The sequence below is a fragment of the Chiloscyllium punctatum genome, chromosome 12, assembly GCF_047496795.1.
Source record: "Chiloscyllium punctatum isolate Juve2018m chromosome 12, sChiPun1.3, whole genome shotgun sequence".
NCBI lineage: Eukaryota > Metazoa > Chordata > Chondrichthyes > Orectolobiformes > Hemiscylliidae > Chiloscyllium > Chiloscyllium punctatum.
In genome coordinates this window covers 71,377,883-71,402,034 of record NC_092750.1, presented here as the reverse complement: position 1 = coordinate 71,402,034, position 24,152 = coordinate 71,377,883, and the positions used below count along the sequence as shown (strand labels likewise).

Genomic DNA, 24,152 nt, shown 5'->3' with positions numbered 1-24,152 from the left:
TTTTGTTATGAAGGAATGTTGAATAGGTGGGACTTGTACTCATTCTGGATTAGTGGTGCTGGAAGAGCACAGCAGTTCAGGCAGCATCCAATGAGCAGCATTAGAGTTTAGAAGAATGAGAGGCAACCTTCTTGAAATGTGTAAGATTCTTCAGGGGTGGGCAGGGTAGATGCAGAGAGGTTGTTTCCCCTTGTGAGAGAGACTAGGATCTAATCTCCAAGAAGAAACTCCTCATCTTTGTCCTTCTCCTTATCCGAAGGCAAGTAAATCTGTGGAATGTTTTGCAGCAGAGGACTGGATCGTTAAGTACATTTAGGGCTGAGGGAGACATTTTTAGTCAGTAAGAGAATCAAGGCTTATGGGGAAAAGACAGGAAAGTGGAATTGAGGATTGTCAGACTCACCATGGTCTGACTGAACTGGGAAGTGGACTCAATGGGCTGAATGGCTGCTTCTGCTTGCTGTGTATTATCAACTAATAAGAAATCAGAAGTATTCCCAAATGAGTATGGTATGTGCCCTGAAAGAGAGCTTGCAGATAGTAGTGCCGTCATCAGCCTGCCATCCTTGCTCTTCTGTTCAGAAGAAGGCTCGGTGAGTTACTGCACTGTATCGGAGAAAGAAACAACTGCTGCTACTGTGTACTGATAGTGAAGGGAGCGAATGTTTAAGATATAGGGACCCATGAAATCAGCTGCTTTGTTCTTCACAGTGTCAAGCTTCTTAAATGTTATTGGAGTTGCTCTTGTCAAACAAGTATTGCACTGTACTATTGCCTTGTGCCTTATAAATGGTGGGCAAACTTCAGGAACTCTGTAGGTGAGTTACTTGCCACAGAATTCTCTGTCTCTGGCCTTCTCTTGTACCCATAATATTTATGTGGCTGATTAACCAGAAGCAAAATTCAATGGTATCTCTCAAGATATTAATAGTTAAGGTGGTTAAAGTTGTTAAATGTCGATGGGAAGTGGTTAGGATCTGTATTAATGGAAATGGTCATTGTCTAGAACTTGGGTAGCATAGATGTTACTTGCCAAACTCAAACTTGCTATGACAGAGAGACATACTTGCAACAGGTAGGTTGATAGGACAAGGTCTAATAGATTTTTCCCTCGTTTCTCTCGTTTGTCGGAAAGTAATATAAATTTTTGGAGATAGCAAATTGAGAGCAACTCATTGCTATGAATTCGTGATTTTCAGATGCTTAATGCTTCTCTTTCTGTTCAATGTTCAAGCCAGTTTCCATTGGCAAACTGGCACTCAGTTTTAACAGAAGAGAAACCTTGTGCTTTAAATATCCATTTGCAAGGTAGAGGGGATGGACATAGAACTCCAGCTTGATGCCTCGATTTAGGTTGTACAAGCAGGGGATCAGCTTTCTGAATATAACTGGGTAACAGGACCTCAGAACACTCAGGTTTCCATGGTAGCTTGTTGCTTACATCTACAGCCTCCTGAAAGAAGGTGGGCATGCACTGCCAGGACCAGCACTGGTGCTCTCCTCTGTGAGGAGCAAGACCTACATGTGTCAGGAATGCATTTTATGGACAGAATGGCATGAAAACATTTGTACAAGGTAATTGTGAGGGGTAGGTATGGGATGATAATCAGATGAGGATGCTTATTGGTTGTTTAGATGGTGATGTGATGAGATGTCTTGAGACAGGAATGAGAGGGAAAGCTGCAGGGTCTGAGGAGTGCTTGCGGGAAAATACGGAGGTATTCAGAGAATGGGGATTAGCATTTGGTATGTCTTTCAACTTCCTTATGCTATTGAAGTCACTGAGCCTTGTTTGACTCTACTGCATGTTTTCAGCAGCTTACAACCATACCTGTTTCTTTATAAAGCTGGTTTCTAGCTCTTTGCAAGGGGCTAATAGTTCTGTCTGGACACTCTCAATCTGTAGCAAAGGATGCATCAAAGAGGTGAAGTTAGGGGCATAGTCATCCATCCTGATGCTTGCTGTACGCTCAGAGACAGGTCTTCAACGGAGCCGTCTGACTTCTCCCTTTACGTATGACTCCCTTCAGTTGACTAGTGTGGATCATCATCATCATAGCTGCATTCTCTTATTGGGTGGGAAACCTTAGAATGGGATGTTCATGCCTTGTCTGAGTTAAAAAGACCTGGCAAACCTGAACAAACCATGATTAGGGAGCATGGGTTTAAATTGATTGAAAGAAAGATGGGGTTGGGGGAGGGGTGCCGCCAAATCACGTCTCGCCCATTTACTATAATTTTACAAGGATGCCTCAACCAGAGTGGATAGAGGAGAACCAGTGGATACGATGTATTTGAACTTCAAGAAAGTGTTTGATGACCTCACAAAAGGTAGTTATAAGGTAAGGATCCATTGCATTGGAGGTGGGTTATTGTCATGCATAGAAAATTGGTAATGAAAGGAAATATTGAGTGGGGATAAAGAGCTCCTTTTCAGGTTGGAGACCCTTGACAAATGGGGGTCCACAGGCATCAGTGCTCAAACCACAACTGTTTACAAAATAGATTAACAGTGTAGGTTGAAGCAGGACTTTGTCAGGATGCTGAACTGGGCTGTTAAGTGGTAGTTGGAATTCAACTTGGAAAAGTGTGAAGTGATTCACTTTGGAAGGCCGAATTTGAACGCAGAATACAGGGTTAAAGGCAGGCTTCTTCACAATGTGGAGGAACAGAGGGGTGTTGGGGTCCATGTTGGTAGATCCCTCAAAGGTAGTTGATAGGGTTGTCAAGATGATGTTTGGTTTGTTGGCTTTCATTAGCAGGGGGATTGCGTTTAAGAGCTACAAAGTTATGCTGCCCTGGTGAGACCACACTTGGAATATTGTGTTCAGTTCTGGTCGCCTCATTATAGGAAGGATATGGAAGCAAGATGAAGAGAGGCATAAATAGAGTGGATGGCCAGAGATTTTCTTCCCAGGGTGGAAATGGCTATCACGAAGGGGCATAATTTTCAGGTGATTGGAGGAAGGTTTAGGGGAGATGTCAGAGGTCGGTTCTTTATACAGAGAGTGGTAGGTGCGTGGAATGAACTGCCAACAGTGATATTAGAGTCAGATACATTAGGGATATTTAAGCGTCACTTGGAAAGCACATGGAAAATAGTACAATGAAGGGTATGTAGGTTAGTTTGATCTTAGAGAAAGATAAAAAGTTGGCATAACATCGAGGGCCAAAAGCCAGTACTGTGTTGTACTGTTCTATGTTCTATAGCATGATCTCGTTAAAGAAGGTGTGCATCTCAGGATTTGGCATGTCATGGATAAATAGGAAGATTAGAAATCACATTGAAGGAGGGATCCCATGTGGGTCAAATATGCACAATAAAAACGGTTAAAGTAAGAGAAAATGAAAAATTTAGACATAAGTTAATAAATGGATGACAAGAGTTAGGAAAGACTATGATGAATGAATAGAAAAAGATATTAAGACCAGATAAAGATTTGTAAATATGCCAGTATAACAAATTGTTCGAAATGACTGGGACACCTGAGAGGAGACACCTTAGTAAAAGTGAAACAGATACAGCCAAGGGTACTTTATAAGGGTTTCAATTCAGTTAATGCAGGAAGGAAGGATGTGGTCTGGAGGTGAGGCCTGAATTTGTCCCAGAAAAGATGTGTTATGAAACAGAATACATTAGTTAAGCTGAAGGAGGAAAAATGTCTGTATTTGATGGACCATTTTCTATTTTCCTGAGGGAAAGAGAACCGATCCTACACATTAGGCCCCAATAATAACAAGAAACCAGGAAGGGTCTCCAGGGAGGTCTAGTGGCTCAAAACCTGGAAATATATTCATCCTGGAAGTCCTACCCATTTTAACAGAAAGACTTGCTTTTTTCCTTAAATTCTCATTTTCTGGCCCAGCAGCTAAGCAAATTGGAGGCAGTTGGGTGGCAAGGCCAGTGGCTCAGGCCATAGTTAGAATTCAGCAAAGGAAGTAGGTCACTGGTAGGGGGATTTTGGGGAGTGTCCAGTTAGTGGGCAGTTTGTAGGTTCAGTAAGAGACAGGCCATGGGGAAGCAGGATCAGCAGATAGATTGCTGAGGTTAGTGGAGTCAAGTGGACATATCCCTGGACAGGAAGAGAAGGCAGGGACGGTGGTGTCAATGAACCGATTGGTGGACAACGGGCACATCTTGGAGTGAGAATGGGTTGTTGCATGGATCCCATTTATATCGATTGACCAGTTATTGGTATTGCAAAGTGAAAAATACAGTTTTACCAGGTCAGAATGCTGAGTGCATGATGGGATAATTTTAAGAGGTAAAAGCAAAAAATACTGGAAATGCTCAACCAGACAGGCAACAACTGTGGAGATGCTCCTTTCTCTCTCTCTCTCTCTCTCTCTCGCTCTCCATGGCTGCTGCAATTCTCTGCTTTTAAATACTTTTAACAGACTCAGGAAGAAACTGATACAATCAAAGATACCTCTGTACGCCATGCCTAAATTTACATGTTGGCCCAGGTTTCCCAATGGCCAGCCAGCTGCCTTTCCAGCTGTGAGTTGCACATGCATTGTAGTACTGTTGAAGGAATTGCCAGAGGAAATTTAATTCTTCCTGGGCAGTTCCACTATGTCTGAAACCTTCCAACGGTTTCATTTAACTTGGAAGGATTCTGTTGAAATTACATGAAGTAGTTACCCAAAAAATATTGGACTATTAAATCTGTAGTTTACCTCCTGTCTAACTATTCAACAGACTCCATACTTAGCTCACACAACCCAACTACCTTTCCCACAGACAAAGGACTTGATCTCTCCAAACTATCCTCCACTCTGCATCCCCAACCTTGCATTCTGACAGTCTACCCTCTATCCACGTGGCACCTTACCCAGCTGGTATGTGATTAACCTGGGACACTAACCTGTACTCATCTAGCAACCTATACACGTGGCACCCTACATATCTCGCACCTATTCCCTCTTGCACATCTGATGCCCTCCCTCCCAGGACCCGGCATCACATTTATTATATGACAGCAGCTGTTAAAGTGACTTTTTGTGATTCTCGACCTTGTACATTTCAGGAAATGGCAGTTGACTGCTTTGGAAATGGGATATGGTTTGCCTTCCTCTGACCAGGCCAAAAGAATTGTCAGAATGCAAGTATGGCTCCATACTTATGACAGAGCCTTCAGTGGAATCTCCTCTGAGAAATCAATGCTTCCTTCTTTCATAAAAAAAAAATCTGCATGAAGCTGCCACTCATCAAAAAATCAGTCCCAGTCTTAAAATTAGACCATTGGTTTGTTGCAAGCTGACCAGATAAAGCTAGGGCATACTCCCCCTGGTAAATAAGCCTACAAACCAGGCCCATCTGAGCAGATCAGAAGTGGAAGTTCTCAGCTGCCATGGTAACACTTTATACTCTCAGTACCTCTTCGACAGGGTGTTAATGAAAAATGTCAGGTTTTCTGTTTGTACTCTGTAAATCTAATGGTGGCTGGGTCAGTACAAAGACATCTGCTAATTAACTACTAATTTGATACCATATTGTATGCTACAGAGAAAGGTCTTTTTGCTTCTGAGAATACATACAATAAGAGAAAACCATTAGAGAGTAATTCGGCAGACATACTGAAAATGATGAGAGATCTAGGCAGAGGAAATCTTTGCATTGTCAGAATGGTTGAGAACCACAGTGCAAACTAAATTGCCATTGCAGAGAGCCATTTTGGGCTGAATGCCCTCCTCCTGTGTTGTAACTACTCTGCCTGCAGAATAATATGGAAACAATCTATAAAATGTTTTTGTGTCGTCTCATCTCATGTGAGGTCAGATTTCCGAAAGCAAGCCAGAACACTTGAGAATACAGTTAGCCAATTGGCGTTCTGAAAAGGGAGAAGGCAGGATCAATGTTTGATGTGTCATTCCTGAACAGAGTTGACATAAACTGCTTCAATGATGCTGATCGATTTGCTCTGTTCTTCCAACTTCTTCTGTTTCTTGTTCAGTTGAATGGGCTGTATGGTGTCCTCGAACTCTGCCAGATGGAGGCACAAAATCTGAGCAGGATTGCACTGGTGTTTTGGAGGTGTTTACCGCCCTGGGCTCTAAACATTACGGTTGATAAGAATTTGATTTTCCATGATCCCAGTTAGTGTCTAGAGACTTATCCTATCCCCTACAAATTCAAGATTGGATCATCCTCCTCAGTTAAAAAGTAGTAATTTTGCTCTCTGTTTTCACCATGACACTAATAAATTAATCCATCTCCTTTAGTCAGCAGGTAGTTATTTTACATATGGAGAGCCTATGCATGAGGGAGAAGAGAATGGAAGAGTATTGAGGCAAGAAGAGGACATTAGAAAAGTTGTATTGAGTATAAACAATGGAGTCATGTGCTATGGATTCTGTATCATTCCTGGGAGCATTAGCTCTATTCTTTACTAAAAAACAAAAGAGGCTTCAGCAAAATTAACAAAGTGCTGGAGAAACTCAGCAAGTCTGGCAGCATTTGTAGACTGTGAAATGGAGTTCATGCTTTGATTCTGGATTAGTGGTGCTGGAAGAGCACAGCAGTTCAGGCAGCATCCAAGAAGCTACTTGGATGCTGCCTGAACTGCTGTGCTCTTCCAGCACCACTAATCCAGAATCTGGTTTCCAGCATAGAACATAGAACATAGAACAATACAGCACAGAACAGGCCCTTCGGCCCACGATGTTGTGCCGAACTTCTATCCTAGATTAAGCACCCATCCATGTACCTATCCAAATGCCGCTTAAAGGTCGCCAATGAATCTGACTCTACCACTCCCACGGGCAGCGCATTCCATGCCCCCACCACTCTCTGGGTAAAGAACCCACCCCTGACATCTCCCCTATACCTTCCACCCTTCACCTTAAATTTATGTCCCCTTGTAACACTCTGTTGTACCCGGGGAAAAAGTTTCTGACTGTCTATCTATTCCTCTGATCATCTTATAAACCTCTATCAAGTCACCCCTCATCCTTCGCCGTTCCAACGAGAAAAGGCCGAGAACTCTCAACCTATCCTCGTACGACCTACTCTCCATTCCAGGCACCCTCTCCAAAGCTTCCACATCTTTCCTAAAGTGAGGCGACCAGAACTGCACACAGTACTCCAAATGTGGCCTAACCAAAGTCCTGTACAGCATCTGCAGTCATTGTTTTTACCTCGTTGATTTTTTTCCATAAGTCGTACATCACTGTGCAAATTCAGATATCGACATCTGTTCCACCTGAACAGCTACATAAAACCTAAATTAGACCAGACCTTTCTTTGACCTCTTACAGTACAGAGTTTCAACAAGAAATGTCTAGTACGTGCTTTATATGTTTCACTGAATAAGCTTTAGCTTAAGGAATTAAAGTTTAACTTAGAAGATGGCATAAATGGAATTGAAGCACATTGAAGTCAAGTGTACTTAAAAGATTGGAATCTGGTGCTTTAAGAGATTACCTATGTTTGCTTAATAAAAGCAGAATAGAAGAGATTGTTTTGGGGGGATAGAACTGAATTACCTTTAAACAATTCAGTGAATTTGGAAAAGTTGTAAAACCCATTTTACTTCATCAGATCTAGAAAGAAATTGTTAATGGGTGATACTAAACCGAAAAGGTCAGGTTAAGAGTATTGGAGAAAGCTATTTTGTCATGGGGATGGTGGACTTTTAATGAAAAGATTCTCTGGATTCAATGTATTTGCTTGCAGGGAGATATTAAGTTGCAATTTTAACGCTGTGGCTGTGAGTTTCTAGGCAGTCAGGGCTTGGGAAACCTTGAGCTTCGAAGGCAGTATAAGATCACTGGCCTTCTATTGGAGAAAGGAACAGCCAAAGAAAGTGTCCCCATACAGCTAAAATACTGCTGTTATCTCAGAGGAGCTGGAAAACTCATTGAGGTCCATGGACCCATTTGTTAACTGAGAGTGGAGGTGAAGGAAATGCACAAGGAGCATTTGCTTGGTTTAGTTGAGAAGGACTGGCGTTCAGAGAATCTGGGCAGTGCCAAGACTTGTGAATATAACCGTTGTTAGAATTGTGCTTGTGAGTAAGGTTGGAGTGTAATTTTGGAAATTTAGTGCAACATAAATTCAGGCAAAAGTTTGAACTGTCAAGGTATGAACAATCATCAACAGGCAGTCTGCGATGAAGTGGCCTTTGAGGGAATTTCAAGACCAGAGCTTCAGAGTGAAGAATGGAACTCCATTGAAAAAGAGACAGATTTTTAGTGAGATCGCATGATCCACGGTGTCACTTTCATTTGGTTGGTTGGCTGGCTGAGAAATCTAAGGCAACTGTCTTACCGCATTTGCAACTTAATGCGCTTGATAGGATGTCTTACCAGAGTTTGTGCCCATATTTTCCTTGTGTTTATTCTGATTGTTAGTGTAAATGTTTTGCATCTATATATGAGAGATTGCTTTGTATAATAAAGTTCATTTTATTTGTTCAAAACTGACAAACTTTTGGCTTTATTCCCTCAATAAGTACCTGAGATTTCAAACATTGTCAACTTTCAACAAAATAAGTCACTAATGCCGAACCAGATCCTCACACAAATGTGAGTTTGTAATTAGAGCATTATGAGATAGAGGAAAAAACTGGATAGTGTTTAATTAAACTGTTGATTTGTTGCATTACATGCATGGATGTGCTTTCAATACACGAAGGATAGTTCATGATTAAAACAAAATTGACCTCAGTATACCATCTGATCTTGGATCTCTTTGGAAACACTTGTTTTCTCATGTGCAAAACACTTTACATCTAATGGCGCTGTATGTCAGCAAACATGGGTATCATAATGTATATTAAAAGCGTTCAAGGGCCTCAGCTACGCTATGAACTTCACTAGCTGCACACAGCTTTGAAAGGTAATAGTTTGAGGGGTGCATGTCTTTGCTGCATTGAGTTCTACTTGAGCTTTCAGAGAAAAGATGTATTTGGACCATCTCCCTAAGGTCTTAATCAAAATGCCCAACTAAATGTACTTATTGCCATAATGTATTAAACTTCTTAATTTCTCAGAAGTGTCTCTTCTGTAAATGCTCTAATATGCTGTGTCATTCACCACTAATCACTAGATAGGCACGATTCAAAAGAGGATTGGTAGCAACAAGCTACCCCAAGCAACCCTTACCCGGTACTACATATTGTAGAGGTGGCAAATACCATGAGGTACTCTGAGTGGTCACTTAGGAAAATGTGACACAACTGTACTTCCGCATAATTTTCAGACAATTCTTAGTTACATTATTAGTTTTATCAGTTGTCTGGGGTTAAAATGTAGGATTCTCTCATTTAGTCTTGGGAAACTTAGATGTACCCAAATATGCAGGAACCTTTATTTCTTATAAGTTTTCTGACTGGGCTTGAACCTGTCAGAAGGCAAGGATGGTTCCAGGAAATAACTTTCCAGTGACCAGGATATTTCGTGCTTCAGATTTATAAAATTCAATTAATTATTAATAATACGTCCCAATGGTTTCCAATGTAATTAACCTTTTTTTTATATTGCTTAGAAGTTCAATATCATCTGGCAATGATGAGGATATTTGCAGTGTAACCATCTGGAGAAAACTGCAGAACTCATTCAGTTAAAGGGCAAAGAGGCAAGCTGAAGAGGTTTGAATAATAAATGAAGATGAAGAACAATAATATTTTACACCCACGAGGAAATAGAAGTTCTGTTCTTCTGCGAAGCAAGCCATGAACTGATAGGAAATGCTGATTTCTTACCAAGCTGGAAATAAGATTAGGCAATCAGCAGACCAAGCTGATAATTGTTTTAAGGTGAGACATCCACCCCCAACCTAGGAGGACATCTGGCCTTAGGGGGCCGCTTGAAAGTTGGATGGAAAGAGACTGATCAAGGGAAAATAAACAGGAGTTTCAGGAGGGAAGAAGCAAACTACAACGTAATACATCCCTGCACAACACTGGATTAGTGGTGCTGGAAGAGCACAACAGTTCAGGCAGCATCCGAGGAGCAGTAAAATCGACGTTTCGTCCTTCATCAGGACAATACTACAATTCCGCAACTCACATTTTATAGCCTACCTCCCGAACAGTTTTCCAGCCCATATCACATTGCCACCAAATCTGTACCCTTTCTTAACTGCTAATAATGTCTTATGCATTAACATGCACAGTGCCTTTCATAAGTTCAGACAGGCAATGGCTGCAGACAATCCTTGATCAACCATCTTCACAAATTCAACCAGATTAGTCAATACGATTAGTTCATCGCAAATCCATTCTGATTCTGTGACTGACTCAAATTTGTGCCGTGCAACTATGCTAAGTGAGTTGTATAGCCAAGCTTAATCCTGTCTTAATGTGACAGTTCCACATATGCAAATCATACATATATCAGGGATTGCTGGGTAGACAGCAGGAAATCAATTTAAACCAGGGGTCCTAAGGCCAAGTGTAAAACCACTACTATCACTGTAGTAGAGATCTTTTTTATTTAAACATTTTGTTCCAGTGGTAGTCTGAATGAGATTTTTATAGTCCAAGGTATCTCTATTATGAAATTTGATAGAATAGAACTCTAGAGTAAAAAAACTACTTACAATCAATGTGGTGGAACCTTGTTCAGGATATTTGTTTCACATATCAATTGAGACTGTGAGACAAGAATGGACTCAGTATCAGCCTTGACACCAGTGAAATTAGTCATTACTGAAACAACTAATCCAAGATGGTGGTGGCTCCTGTCCAGAGCTCATCTGTTCCATCTGCTTTTACGTTTGTTTTTTATTCTTTCACTGCTTATTTTTTTCTTAATCTACTTACGTTCTGTGGAGAATGAGCTTGTGCAGCACGGAGAAGATCGAGCCAGTGTGGCAGCAAGAGAGTTTCCCTGATATCTGTGGCATTGAGAGCAGGCAGCCCAAGGTGTCTCAACCTCTGTGGTGATATCTAGCATGAGAGAGATTGAGCCAGTGGGGGGGAGACCGAGCCCAGTGTGAAGGAGATTGAGACCAGTATGGCTAAGAACTTAAGGGCTATAATGTTGAACTTGGAAATCTATTAGTTTATTTTTCAACTTTGTACCAAGATTTCGTACCAAGGTACCTTTGTATCTAAGAAGGCACTGGGAATGATGACTTCCCACTGTACTCCTGTGTCCCTGTACTTGAGTGCATGTGACAATAAAATCTAATCCAAATTCTAGTATCGAAAGTAGGACAATTTCTGTAAACTGTACCAACAAGCCACTTTACACCAGCAATTATTATTTGAAGTTGTTGATGAAAAGAAGTTTTTGAACCATTAAAGGATATCTTTACAGCAGCTTTGTCCATGTGTTTACAATGTAACATTTGGATCAACCACCCATCATCAACTTAGGCACCAGAAAAGAAAACTGCAAACCCAGCTTTGTTAGCCCTGCAAAATTCTCCTTTCATAGGTCTGGGCTTGTGCCAAAAGTAGAAGGGCTGTCCAACAGACCAGTCATGCAACAACCTAATGTAATCTCACTTACAAAATCATACAGTACACTGACTGTAAAGTATATCACCATCCCTGGGTATGTCCTGTCCCACTGGTAGGATACAACCAGCAGAGGTGATGGAATGCAGTCAGGAGAAACATTCCTGAACATTTACTCTGGACCCCATGAGGTCTCATGGCACCAAGTTAAACAGATGCAAAGGATCTTCCTGCTGATTGCCACACACCCTGCTAGGCTGATGAATCAGTATTGCTTCACGTTGAGCATTATTTGGAGGAAATATTGAAGGTGGTAAGAGTGCAGAATATACTCTGGTTTGACAGCTTAAATGTCCGTTGCCAAGACTGGCCTGGCAACATCTCTACACTATGAGCTGGCAGATTCCTTAAAGCTGGTGGACTAGGTCTGAGGCAAGGATTAAGGACATCAGCAAGAGAGAAATCACCAAACAATCTGTATCAGATGCATCAGTCGATAACATTATTGATAGGAGAGACCACTGCACATTGTGAAGATACTGACAATGTGAAGACAGGACTTTATCTTCCATTGTGCTCTGTGGTTCTAACACAAAAGAGCTGAATTCCATGGGTGAGGTGAGAGTGACTGTCCCTGATATCAAAGTTGCATTTGACCGAGTGTGATTTTGAGGTGTCCTCACAAATCTGGAATTGGAGTGAGATTTCTCTGCTGGTTGGAATCATACCTGGCACTAGGAAGATAGTTGATTGAGGTCAGTCATCTCAATTCAAGGATATCTCTGAAAGAGTTCCTTCAGGGAGTATCCTAGGCCCTGCTGTTTTCAGCTGCTTAATCAATGATCTTCCCACCACCATATGGTCGGAGGTGGAGATAGATGTTTGTCGATGATTACAAAGTTCATCACCGTTTATGATTCCATGATTTATGACACGCCAGCTAATGAAGCAGTCCACGACCAGATGCAGCAAGATCTGGACAACATTCAGGCTTGGATTTATAAGCAGCATGTATGATTCACACCGTATAAGTGCTAAGCTGTGACCATCTCCAATTAAGAGAGAATCTAATGATAACCTCTAGACAGTCAATGGCTTGCCAAACACTGAATCTCCGACTATCAATATCCTGGTGGACAGATTGACCAGAAAATGAATTGAACTAGCCATACTGTGTATGTGGGTTCAAAAGAAGATCCGAGGTTAGGAATTCTGCAATGAGTAACTCACCATCTCCAAAGCACAAGTCAGGAGTGTAATGGAGTAGTCTTCATTTGTTTGGATGGGTGCAGCTCCAAAAACATTTAAGAAACTCAAGACCATCAGGAAAAAGTAGCTTTGCTTGATTAGCACCATATCTACACTTTCAAAATTCACTCCCTCCACCATTAAAGCACAGTGGCAGCAATGTACACCATGTACATTACACTGCAGTAATTCACCAAGTCTCCTTTGACAGCACCAGCAAATCAGTAACCTCTATCACTTTGCGGAGTGGGGGGGGGGGGAAGCAAAGACAACAGATACCCAGGAGAGGCACAACCTACAAGCTGTTCTCCAATTTGTTCGTCATCCTTACTTGGACTTATATCACAATTTCTTCAGTATCACTGGGTCAAAATTTCTGGAGTGACCTTCCTAATCCCACTGTCTTTACACACTGAACAGAGCTGTAATTCAAGAAGGAAATTTATTACCAGCACGTCCCTTGAAAAAAAATAAAATGGATGAAGAAGTGAACAAAATGAAGTATAGCATAGTTCTTTAATGAGTAACTCAATGTAGGCAAGCCAGTAAACAGCAAAGATATCAATTTAAGGGGAAATTGGGTAGCTGCTCCACAACAACCATGTTCGTAGATCAATGGTCATAACTAGCTGTATTGAACAATGGAGTTAAGCAATGATCACAGATGTGTGTCTAGAATAATTTATGATTTGGAGATTCCAGTGTTGGACTGGGGTATACAAAGTTAAAAATCACACAAAAAATCGATCGAGCCCTCCACTATCACCTGATGAAGGAGCGTCGCTCCGAAAGCTAGTGTGCTTCCAATTAAACCTGTTGGACTATAACCTGGTGTTGTGTGATTTTTAACTTAGAATAATTTAGTTTGTAGGACAGTGGTGATAACTGTTTCCTGATTTTCACAGATATATACTACAGACTTTTGAATGCTTAGCTGTGACCTCACCTTCAGCTGGTCTCCTGGACTCAGTCTGGTTCACATTTAATTTGCTCTTTCTTGATTCTTCATTGGAATGTGCATATGCTAAAATTAGTGGCTTCTGTGATTGAAGAAGACAGTGAGCTCATGAAACCAAACATGAGAGAATTTGCACTTTCATTTGCTAAGTAGCTACTGCTGTGACTTCAGAAATACTGTTTCATCCACAAACCCTAACTTCTGTGGAAGCTGCTTTATTCACACAGGGAACATTACTGATAAAGGTACTTAATGTATGTAGTCCCTGAGGGTTGTTCTGTCATGAGTGACCATGGGTAGTGGTTAACCTGAAGGTCACTGTGGCTCAGGTGAGGGGAGAAGTTGAGAAGGAGAGTCCTTCCTGGTAACCTCAGTTGCTGTGGGAGTTGGATCCAAGCTATTATTACAAACTGGCTAACCCCCAGAATTCACATAGATAGCCATATTTACATGAGCCCTGGAATCGCTCTGCAATCATTACTTAGAATTCTTATCTATTAATCAAAAATTAAGTGTTTATTGGTTCCAATTAATCCTAACTACATATGGCTGGCAATTAATGTATTGTTTAATGCTGCATAATCGTATTGACCTACTACAGATAGTTTGGAAAAAGGAGTGTCCCATTCCAGATCATTACTGTCCCTTGATCAAAATCCTTAGTGTAAGAACAGATATTTAATGTTAGTATGAAATACTTCAAAATTTGTATGACCACATTATAGCCACAATTTAACTATTTTTTAAAATCATCTATAGTCCATAATTTTCAAACATTAATTCCAGTTTAGGATATTTGTCACACATTTGGTCAACAGGCACAATATTAAAGTGATTATAGCTATAAAAGTCAATGTCAAAATTCAGGATCTGAACTGAGGGACATTCGAATAGAGCAAGGTAGAGCCTGAAGGCTTGAAATTAGAGGAGGGGATTGGTAAATATTGTTTATATATTCTCTAAGGGAGTGTGTATCTTGTGGCTGGAATCTAGTCAAACCAGATTGAGCAATGACCAGAAACACAAGCTGGTTTCATGTCATGGGTCCACCCCCTACCCCATGTAACTCTCAGCTACCTTGTCCACCCCCCCCAACTCTGATAAAGGGCTTGTGTCTAAAACATCAACTCTCTTGCTCCTCGGATGCTGCCTGATTAGCTGTGCTTTTCCAGCGCCACACTCTTTGACAACTCAATGTTGATGTGTTTTCAACAGTCATTTTCCAATGTTTCAGGTAACTTGAAAGGGAACCAAAGATATAAATATACAAAGAGTAAAAATGTTAGTCAAAGGAATGGTGAAGCAAATTAAGGATCAAAAAGAGGATGAACTTGTAGAGACAGAGTACATGGCCTAAAGTACTGAATCGGTTCTTTCCTGCTATATTCATTAAGGAAGAGGAAACTGCAAATGTCACAAAAAAGGAGAAAATAGTAGACAAATTGAATTGGTTAAAAATAAAAGTACTTGAGAATCCCAGCACACTCAGTAGAAAAGTCACCCATACCCATTTGGATGTGTCCAATGTGTAATCACACTGCCATCTGGAAGCTACAGAGTGGCTTGCTTAGAATTTGTCCTGTTTAAAATACTCTGTTTTAGTTATGTGCATGATAATAAGTAGGTCATACATAGCAAAATTATTTTAGAGATAGCATTGAGCCTAGATTAGAAGAAGAAGTGAAGTTGTAGAGGTTCTGGCCATAATGATCCAATCTTCCTTCGATGGAGGTGGTGCTAGAAGACTGGAAGTTTGTAAATCTTACACCATGTCTCAAAAAAGGGGAGAGGAATAAATCGGATAACTGTTGGAAACCTTTAGAGACATTAATTTGGGACAAAATTAATTGGCCATGGAAAAATTTGTTTTAGTAAATGAAAGCCAGAAGGCAATAGTCTAGTGAGTTTAGTGATAGACTGTTAATCCAGAGAGGGGAAAGTGAGGACTGCAGATGCTGGAGATCAGAGCTGAAAATATGTTGCTGGAAAAGCGCAGCAGGTCAGGCAGCATCCAGGAGCAGGAGAATCGACGTTTCGGGCATGAGCCCTTCCCAAAGAAGGGCTCATGCCCGAAACGTCGATTCTCCTGCTCCTTGGATGCTGCCTGACCTGCTGCGCATTTTCAGCTGTTAATCCAGAGAGCCAGTTAATATTCTGGGTGTCCAGGTTCAAATCTCACCACAGAAGATTGTGAAATTTGAATTTCATAAACATATGGAATGTTTGACTAACTTAATTGAGTTTTTGATGTGTCAGAAAAGTTTATTGAGGATTTTGCAGTTGATATGGTGTACATAGATTTTCAAAAGTTGTTTTGTACCACATAGTAGATTTGTTATTAAAACTGAAGCCCTTAACATTTGCCTGTGTGGACATGAACTTTGCTAAGATAAAGAAAAAAAACCTTCTCTCCAAACCAAGCAACATCCTAGTAAACCTCCTCTGAACCCTTTCCAAAGCTTCCACATTCTTCCTACAATGCAGTGACCAGAACTGTATGCAATACTCCAAGTGTGGCCGCACCAGAGTTTTGTACAGTTGCATCATGACCTCATGGTTCCGAAACTCAATCCCTCTACTAATAAAAGCTAACACACCATATGCCACCTCAATAACTCTATCAACCTGGGTGGCAACTTTCAGGAATCTATGTTTGTGGACACAGAGATCCCTGCTCATCTACACTACCAAGAATCTTACCATTAGTCCAGTACTCTGCATTCCTGTTGCTCCTTCCAAAGTGAATCACCTCTCACTTTTCTACATTAAACTCTATTTGCCACTTCTCAGCCCAACTCTGTAACCTACAATATCTTTCTGTAATATTCACAACTCTACCAACTTTAGTGTCATCCACAAATTTGCTAACCCATCCTTCTACGCCCTCATCCAGGTCATTTATAAAAATGACAAACAGCAGTGGACCACTAGTAACTGAACTCCAGAATGAACATTTCCCATCAACTACTGCCCTCTGCCTTCTTTTAGCGAGCCAATTTCTGATCCAAATCATTGAGGCTAAATCACCCTCAATCCCATGCCTCCGTATTTTATGCAATAGCCTACTGTAGGGAACCTTATCAAATGCCTAACTGATATCCATATACACCACATCAACCACTTTACCGTCATCCACCTGTTTGGTCACTTTTTCAAAGAATTCAATAAAGTTTGTGAGGCAAGACCTACCCTTCACCAAACCATTTTGATTATCCCTAACCAACTTGTTCCTTTCTAGATGATTATAAATCCTATCTCTTATAACCTTTTCCAACACTTTACCACAGCCGAATTAAGGCTCACTAGTCTGTAATTACGAGGGTTGTCTCTCCTCCCCTTCTTGAACAAGAGAACAACATTTGCTATCCTCCAGTCTTGCACTATTCCCGTAGACAATGATGATATAAAGATCAAAGCCAAAGGCTCTGCAATCTCCTCCTTAGCCTTCCAAAGAGTCTGAGGATAAATCCCATCCAGCCCAGGGGACTTATCTATTTTCACACTTTCCAGAATTGCTAACACTCCCTCCTTATAAACCTCTATCCCATCGGTCTAGTAGCCTGTATCTCAGTATTCTCCTCGACAACATTGTCTTTTTCTAGTGTCGTAGAGTTGTACAGCACCGTAACAGACCCTTCGATCCAACTCGTCCATTTGGTCCAGATATCCTAAATTAATCTAGTCCCATTTGCCAGCACTTGGCCCATATCCCTCTAAACGCTTCCTTTTCATATACCCATCCAATTGCCTTTTAAATGTTGTAATTGTACCAGCCTCCACCACTTCCTCTGGCAGCTCATTCCATACACACACCACCCTCTACTTGAAAAAGTTGCCCCTTAGATTCCTTTTAAATCTTTCCCCTCTCACCCTAAACCTCTAGTTCTGGACTCCCCCATCCAAGGGAAAAGACTTTGTCTATTTACCCTATCCATGCCTCTCATGATCTTATAAACCTCTATAAGGTCACCCCTCAGCCTCCATTCCAGGGAAAACAGCCCCAATGTATTCAGCACCCCCTAGTAGCTCAAACCCTCCAACCTTGGCAATATCCTCATGAATCTTTTCAGAATCTTTTCAAGTTTCACGACATCCTTTCTATAGGAGGGAGACTAGAATTGCACACTATAGTCCTAAAGTGTCAATGTCCTGTACAGCCACAACATGATCTCCCAACTCCTATACTCAATGCTCTGACTAATAAAGGGGTTGGACAAACTTGGATTGTTTTTGCTAGAGAGTCAAAGACTGAGGGGTGTCCTAATAGAAGTATGTAAACTTATGGGAGGCATGGACAGAGTAGATAGTCTGCATGTTTTTTCCCCCCAGGATGAAAATGTCAAATACGAAGGAGTATTGGTTTAAGATGAGGGAACATTTAAAGGAGATTTGTGAGGCAAGGTTTTTAGATTAGATTAGATTACCTACAGTATGGAAACAGGCCCTTCGGCCCAACAAGTCCACACCGACCCTCCGGAGAGTAACTCACCCAGAACCATTTCCCTACCCTATATTTACCCCTGACTATAAGCAATTTAGCATGGCCAATTCATCTAACCTGCACATTTTTGGATTATGGGAGGAAACTGGAGCACCCAGAGGAAACCCACACAGACACTGGGAGAACGTGCAAACTCCACACAGGCAGTCACCTGAGGCGGGAATCAAACCTGAGTCCCTGGCGTTGTGAGGCAGCAGTGCTAACTGAGCCACTGTGCCGCCCCACTCTCTTTACACAGTGTGTCATAGGTGCCTGGAATGTGCTGTCAGGGGAGGTGGAAGCAGCAGAAATGATAGCAATGTTTAAGAGGCATTTAGACAGATGCATCAACAGGTAGGGAATAAAGGGATACAGACCATGTGCCGGCAGATGGGATTAGTTTAGAATAGCACCAAGATTAATACAGATTATAGTGGACCGAAGAGCCTAGTCCTGTGCTGCACTGTTGTTATGTTCTAGACTAGAGAATGATAAGGGAAGACTTGAGAGATGCATTCAAAATTATGAATGGTTTTGATAAGAAACTGATTCAAGATGTGAATGATCAGTAACCAGATATGGATACGGATTTATGTTAATTAGCAAAAACAAAAGGCCACAGGCACCTTGTTAAACTATGCGAGTCATTACAATCTGTCTGCAGGAATGATGGACACAAATTCAGTAGCAACTTTCAAAGGTGGATTAGGTAAACATTTGAAGGTAAAAACTGCAGTGTTTTAAGGAAAGAACAGGGAAGTGTAATCAATTGCATCACTGTTTTGACACAACTGGCACAGGACTGATGAACTTTGTGCTATGCTGTACAATTCTAACAAGACTCTCGTAGACCATCTTGTAGGATTTATGTGGTTTGTCTTGTTTTCACTCTGGTTCTGCCCAGATAGCTGATTATGTCTTCTCGAGCCTTTCAACAACAGCCATCTGCTTGAACATAGGGTCTCTGCTAGACTTGCCAGAATCAATTTTCAGGTACTGACCTTGTTGGTAGCCACCTTCTGTTATCTGTATAAATGCAGTGCACTTCCGGGAGTTGCTGTGTCTGTTGGAACCTTCTTAATCAAGAATCAGCCTGTGATTAGTCTCCAGTACTGGCCTCACAAACAAACAAAACTTGTCTAGTCTGTTCTTTTCCTTTTACCACAAGATGCCCCAAAGTCAACAAGTCATTGCTCACTCACAATTCCAAACCAAAATTTATAAAAGAATAAAAAGAAAAAGGAATGAAAAATCAGCAAGCATTTTAACAAAAGTAGTAGGCCACTCAGCTGAAATGTTTTCAGAGATTCAATTTATATAACATAGATACAATAATTGATAACTTGATATTCTTTCATATCTTAGTTGGAGATATTGTGTTTATGAAATACTTTTTCTGCATCTGACATATGCGAAGAGGTTGAATTGGTTCAGATTATATTCACTAACCTTCAAAAGACTGAGGGAGAATCTCAGAAATCTATAAAATTCTAACGGGACTGGACAGGGTAAAATATGTGAAGGATGTTCCTGATAACCACGGAATACAGAGCCAGGAGTTACAGTCCAGTTAGGACTGCGGTTAGGAGAAATTCCTTCACCTACAGAGTGATCAGCTTGTGAAATTTGCGACTGCAGAAAGCAGTCAGGGCCGAACCATTGTATGATTTCAAGAAGGAATTGGATATCGCACTCTGGGCTAAAGGGATCAAAGGGTATGGGGGGAAAAGCAGGCATAAGGTACTGAGTTTGGATGATCAGCCATGGTCAAATTGAACGGTGGAGCAGGCTGAATGGCCTACTCCTATTTTCTACTTTTCTATCACTCATTGCAATTGCTGCAAATTGTTTGACTGTATTCTCTGCACTTCAAAGCATTTGTGGACAGCTTTGAAATGTTTGTAAAATAATGAGAAAATTTCATGATGCAAGTTCTTTTGGAAATAAAAAAATTAAAGAGAATATTTGAAATATAATTACTTGTAACAATTATTCCTACTGTGTCACAAGGCAGCAAACTGATTAGCATGGTCATTTTTTGCAGTATAGTTGAAGACAGAGACAGTATCTTATTAAAACTGTTACTGTAAACTTGTCTAATTGTGTACAGTATAAACAACAGGCATTCTGAAATTCAATGGATTAAATACTTCTGGTGCTGAAGGTATCTGATTTCTGACTTCAGCCTGCAATGTTCTAAATGACACTCAGGAATCTTGCTTTCTGTGCCTTTTTTGCTAAAGAACTCTACAGTGAGGGATGTGTTACAGGTACAGCATATTCCATAGGAGAGCTAACAGTGAGGTTCCAGAATGAGTATTGTGCAGCAGTGAGAGTGTATTGTATTAAGGGATTTTCTTTATTGTGAGTGAGTAATGCATTGCATGTTGCCTTTGGTTAGGTTGGATATTAAATAAGTGTGATCATTATACCTCAGCCAATAACAAATATGGTCCTGTAATGTAAGTTACAGTTCCCTGAGACCAAGATAGTTATAGAGATGGAATGACAAGTGACTGAATAAATTGCAGAATCATTGAGTGAAATGTGACAATAAGATATCACTAAAATCCACGTATGATGCTCAATACCGACAGTAGGTTTGTGTAATATTACTATGAGCTACGTGATCACTGATGATTTGCATATACGAGGGCCTTGATACATGTTGACGTTGAGTACCAGAAAAGTGCAACTTACATCTAAATCACACTGAAGAGTTCTTCTCCATAGGAACTTTTAATGTAAATCTGGTAGGATAGGGACTGTAAAAGTATTAAAGTCACCTATACAACTCATATCGGGGCAATTTCCCTGCATAAGAAACAATGAAGAGGGTAAGGATAGGGACTGTAACTTAAAGAAATATTGTGTTTCATACCTAGCTGCCAAAATATTCATGCATTACTATGTAAAACACAATGTGTACACACCCCCTGCTATGAACAAAATGAGAGAACATCATGTGACTGAAGCATCAGTTGTGGAGTAGACACTATGATGGTGTCACAATCACAAATTACAAATTGTAAGTTTTCTATATAAAGTTGAACTGAACCAAAAATGTTGCAACATCATGAACACGAGGAAATTTTATGCTTAGTTTCTCAAAATGTCAGTGATACTAGTGTGAAACAAATTATATTGCGACAACATATAATCTGGATCCTTGGGTGGCATGGTGGCTCAGTGGTTAGCATTGCTGCCTCACAGCACCAGGTTCGATTCCAGCCTCGGGTGACTGTCTGTGTGGAGTTTGCACGTTCTCCCTGTGTCTGTGTGGGTTTCCTCTAGGTGCTCCGTTTTCCTCCCACAGGCCAAGGATGTGCAGGTCAGATGAATTGGCCATGCTAAATTGCCCGTAGTGTTAGATGCATTGGTCAGAGGGAAATGGGTCTGGGTGGGTTACTCTTCAGAGGGTAGGTGTGGACTGGTTGGGTCGAAGGGCCTGTTTGCACACTGTAGGTAATCTAATCTAATCTAAAAAGATGGGCTAAAGATGTTTAACAGATGTATGAGGAAAGAGTGGTTTAGAGTGGTGATCAAAAGCTTGATCAGAAAGATTAGTTTTAAGGCAGACAGAGATAAAGGGGGAGAAACAGAACTTTAAGAAGTTTAAGTGAGGCCTAGATAGCTGGAGACACAGTCAGTAGTGATGCGTGATCGGAGAGGTCCAAGTGACTAGAGTGAGAGGCACCTATTATGATTTGGCAGGAGTGTCCCTGTATTATCCTATACTTATTATGACTTTTAATTGAGAGAATTAAGAAAGGTGAAGATTATCTTCAGCTGGTTGTGCAGAGATGTTGAATGTTGCATTGGCTCTGGGCAATTGAGAGATGGCTGAATTTGAATTGATGAGCAGGTCTTGTGCTGCAATGGGTATTCTTGTATTCTTTACAGGTCAGCCTGTAAAGGGCAGCACGGTGGTCAGTGGTTAGCATTGCTGCCTCACAGCCTGGAGTGACTGTGTGGAGTTTGCACATTCTCCTTGTGTCTGCGTGGGTTTCCTCTGGGTGCTCCGGTTTCCTCCCACAGTCCAAAGATGTGCCATGCTTGATTCCTGAAGAAGGGCTGATGCCCGAAACGTCGATTCTCCTGTTCCTTGGATGCTGCCTGACCTGCTGCGTTTTTCCCAGCAACACATTTTCAGCTTGGGGATTCTATGGAAATCATTCCAATACTCCTGATGGTCGGTGATAAGAGCAGAACAGTTTTCCGATCAGATGTACTACAGAAGTCAACCTCTGCAGTATGTTTCCCACAAGTATAGACCAGTCCAGTGAAAGTCTATGGTTGCCCATGCCCTGTCGAAGGCAAGTACCTGAGAGAGGGAGAAGAACTGACCGCCCTTTTTGTTTTGCATCTTTCTCCAGCTCTGATTTTGAATCCACAATGGCTGTGGTTTGCTATGTTGTTGTGGTAATTGCCTTCAAATTTACTTCTAATAATGAACTTCATTAATTCACCTGGGATTGAAGTAAGACTTGTTTAAAATTGCTCAGTTTTGCGAGTGGCCTCATTTGACTTAGACTGGATAGGATTTCACTCTTGATTTATTATGCAAGAGAAAATGATTCAAAAGTCTAATATGCAGATGAAACAAGGAGCATTTTGTCTTCTCATTTGATTATACGTTATCACTAATGGAAACTCATATGCAAATTGAATTAGCAAACATTTATCTGCAGTAATTAGCATTGGATTTCATTTGATGAATTTTAACGAGGAAGTAGAAGTGAAAGTGAAAGAAGTGGGTGCATTTCCCATGCCTCCTGGTGGGCTACGTAGTTCAAAAAGATTCTGAGATTATTCTAAGTGCTCTACTAGGCCAGAATCATCAATGAACTTTCCAACAGATGGTGGCACTGTTGACTGTGCTGTTCTTTAGGACATGCCCAGAATAGTAGCAGTTACCGTGGTGGGGGGGGGGGCAGGTTCAATACAATTTTGATTTTAATACATGAGATTCTGGGGTCTAACTGTCTATTGATATGGTACAAGCATACACAGAGACAGACGCTTACATGGTGACAAGAAAGAAGAAAGGACTTTATTGTAAAACACATTTTTTGTGGTGTGTGGACAGTCCACTGAAGATCAGCATTTATTACTCATCCTTAATTGTTCTTGAGAAGATGATGGTGAGCTGCCTTCTCAAACCACTGCAGTCCGAGCAGTGTAGGGACAGCCACAGTGCTGCTTAGGAAGAGTTCCAGGATTTTGATCCAGGAACACTGAGGAACCCATGATGTAATTTCAAGTGTATCTTGAAGAGAACCTACAGGAAGTTGTATTTCTGTACTTTTGCTGCCCTAGTTCTCATTCCTTGTGGAGTGCAAATGATCACTTCCAGTTTTACAGAAAGATGGAAGGAAGAGGGAACATGAATGCTCAAAATCTATGTTCTCAATGGGGTAGTGTTGTCAGGACCCATCAAGGAGGGTGGAGGTGGGCCTACTGGACAAGGCAGTCAGTGGGGGAGAGTTGATGGGGGAGAGTTGATGGAGGAGGCAAAACTGTGGTATACTGCCCTTTCACTGAGCAACAGCCCTCAGGGTTAAACCTGTGTAGGCCTCTAGTGTCTAGAGTGGTAATGGAAAGAGGTCCTCCGTTATGCATTAATTGCCCACTTGGCCTCAACTAGATCCAAGGGAGGAGCCCACCTGAATCCTACCCGACTGTACATGAAAGGTGGCTAGGCATTTGAGTGGCATGATGGCACGTTGCCCAAATTTATGCATCTGCTTACTTGTTTTCCCACCCGCAGGAGCCCCTGTGACTTACAGCAGTCCTTTCAAATATTCTTCACTGCCTTGTTAGGCAGTGGAGCGAAAGGTTAGAATGAGTGTTCATGTGGGATTGAAACTTTCAGAGTCAGTCCTGTTGTAATGGTGTCTTTCAGAGAATAGAAACAGAAACTGCATGGAATAATAAGCAGACTTGGCAGTTTCTGTTGAGAGAGAAACTGTGTTAATGGCTAAGATTCAGTTCTCCATGCACTAAATGCAAGCAGGCATTTTCACTATCCCTACCAGCGGGACAGCTTGCCAGA

At 41.2% G+C, this 24,152-nt stretch overlaps 1 protein-coding gene across 1 annotated transcript in view; it reads left to right on the top strand.

Annotated features, from left to right (window-relative positions):
- The window catches only part of tex264b (testis expressed 264, ER-phagy receptor b), a 291,664-nt gene that overhangs the window by 215,132 nt on the left and 52,380 nt on the right, over positions 1-24,152 (top strand). The gene's annotated exons all lie outside the window — the stretch shown is intronic.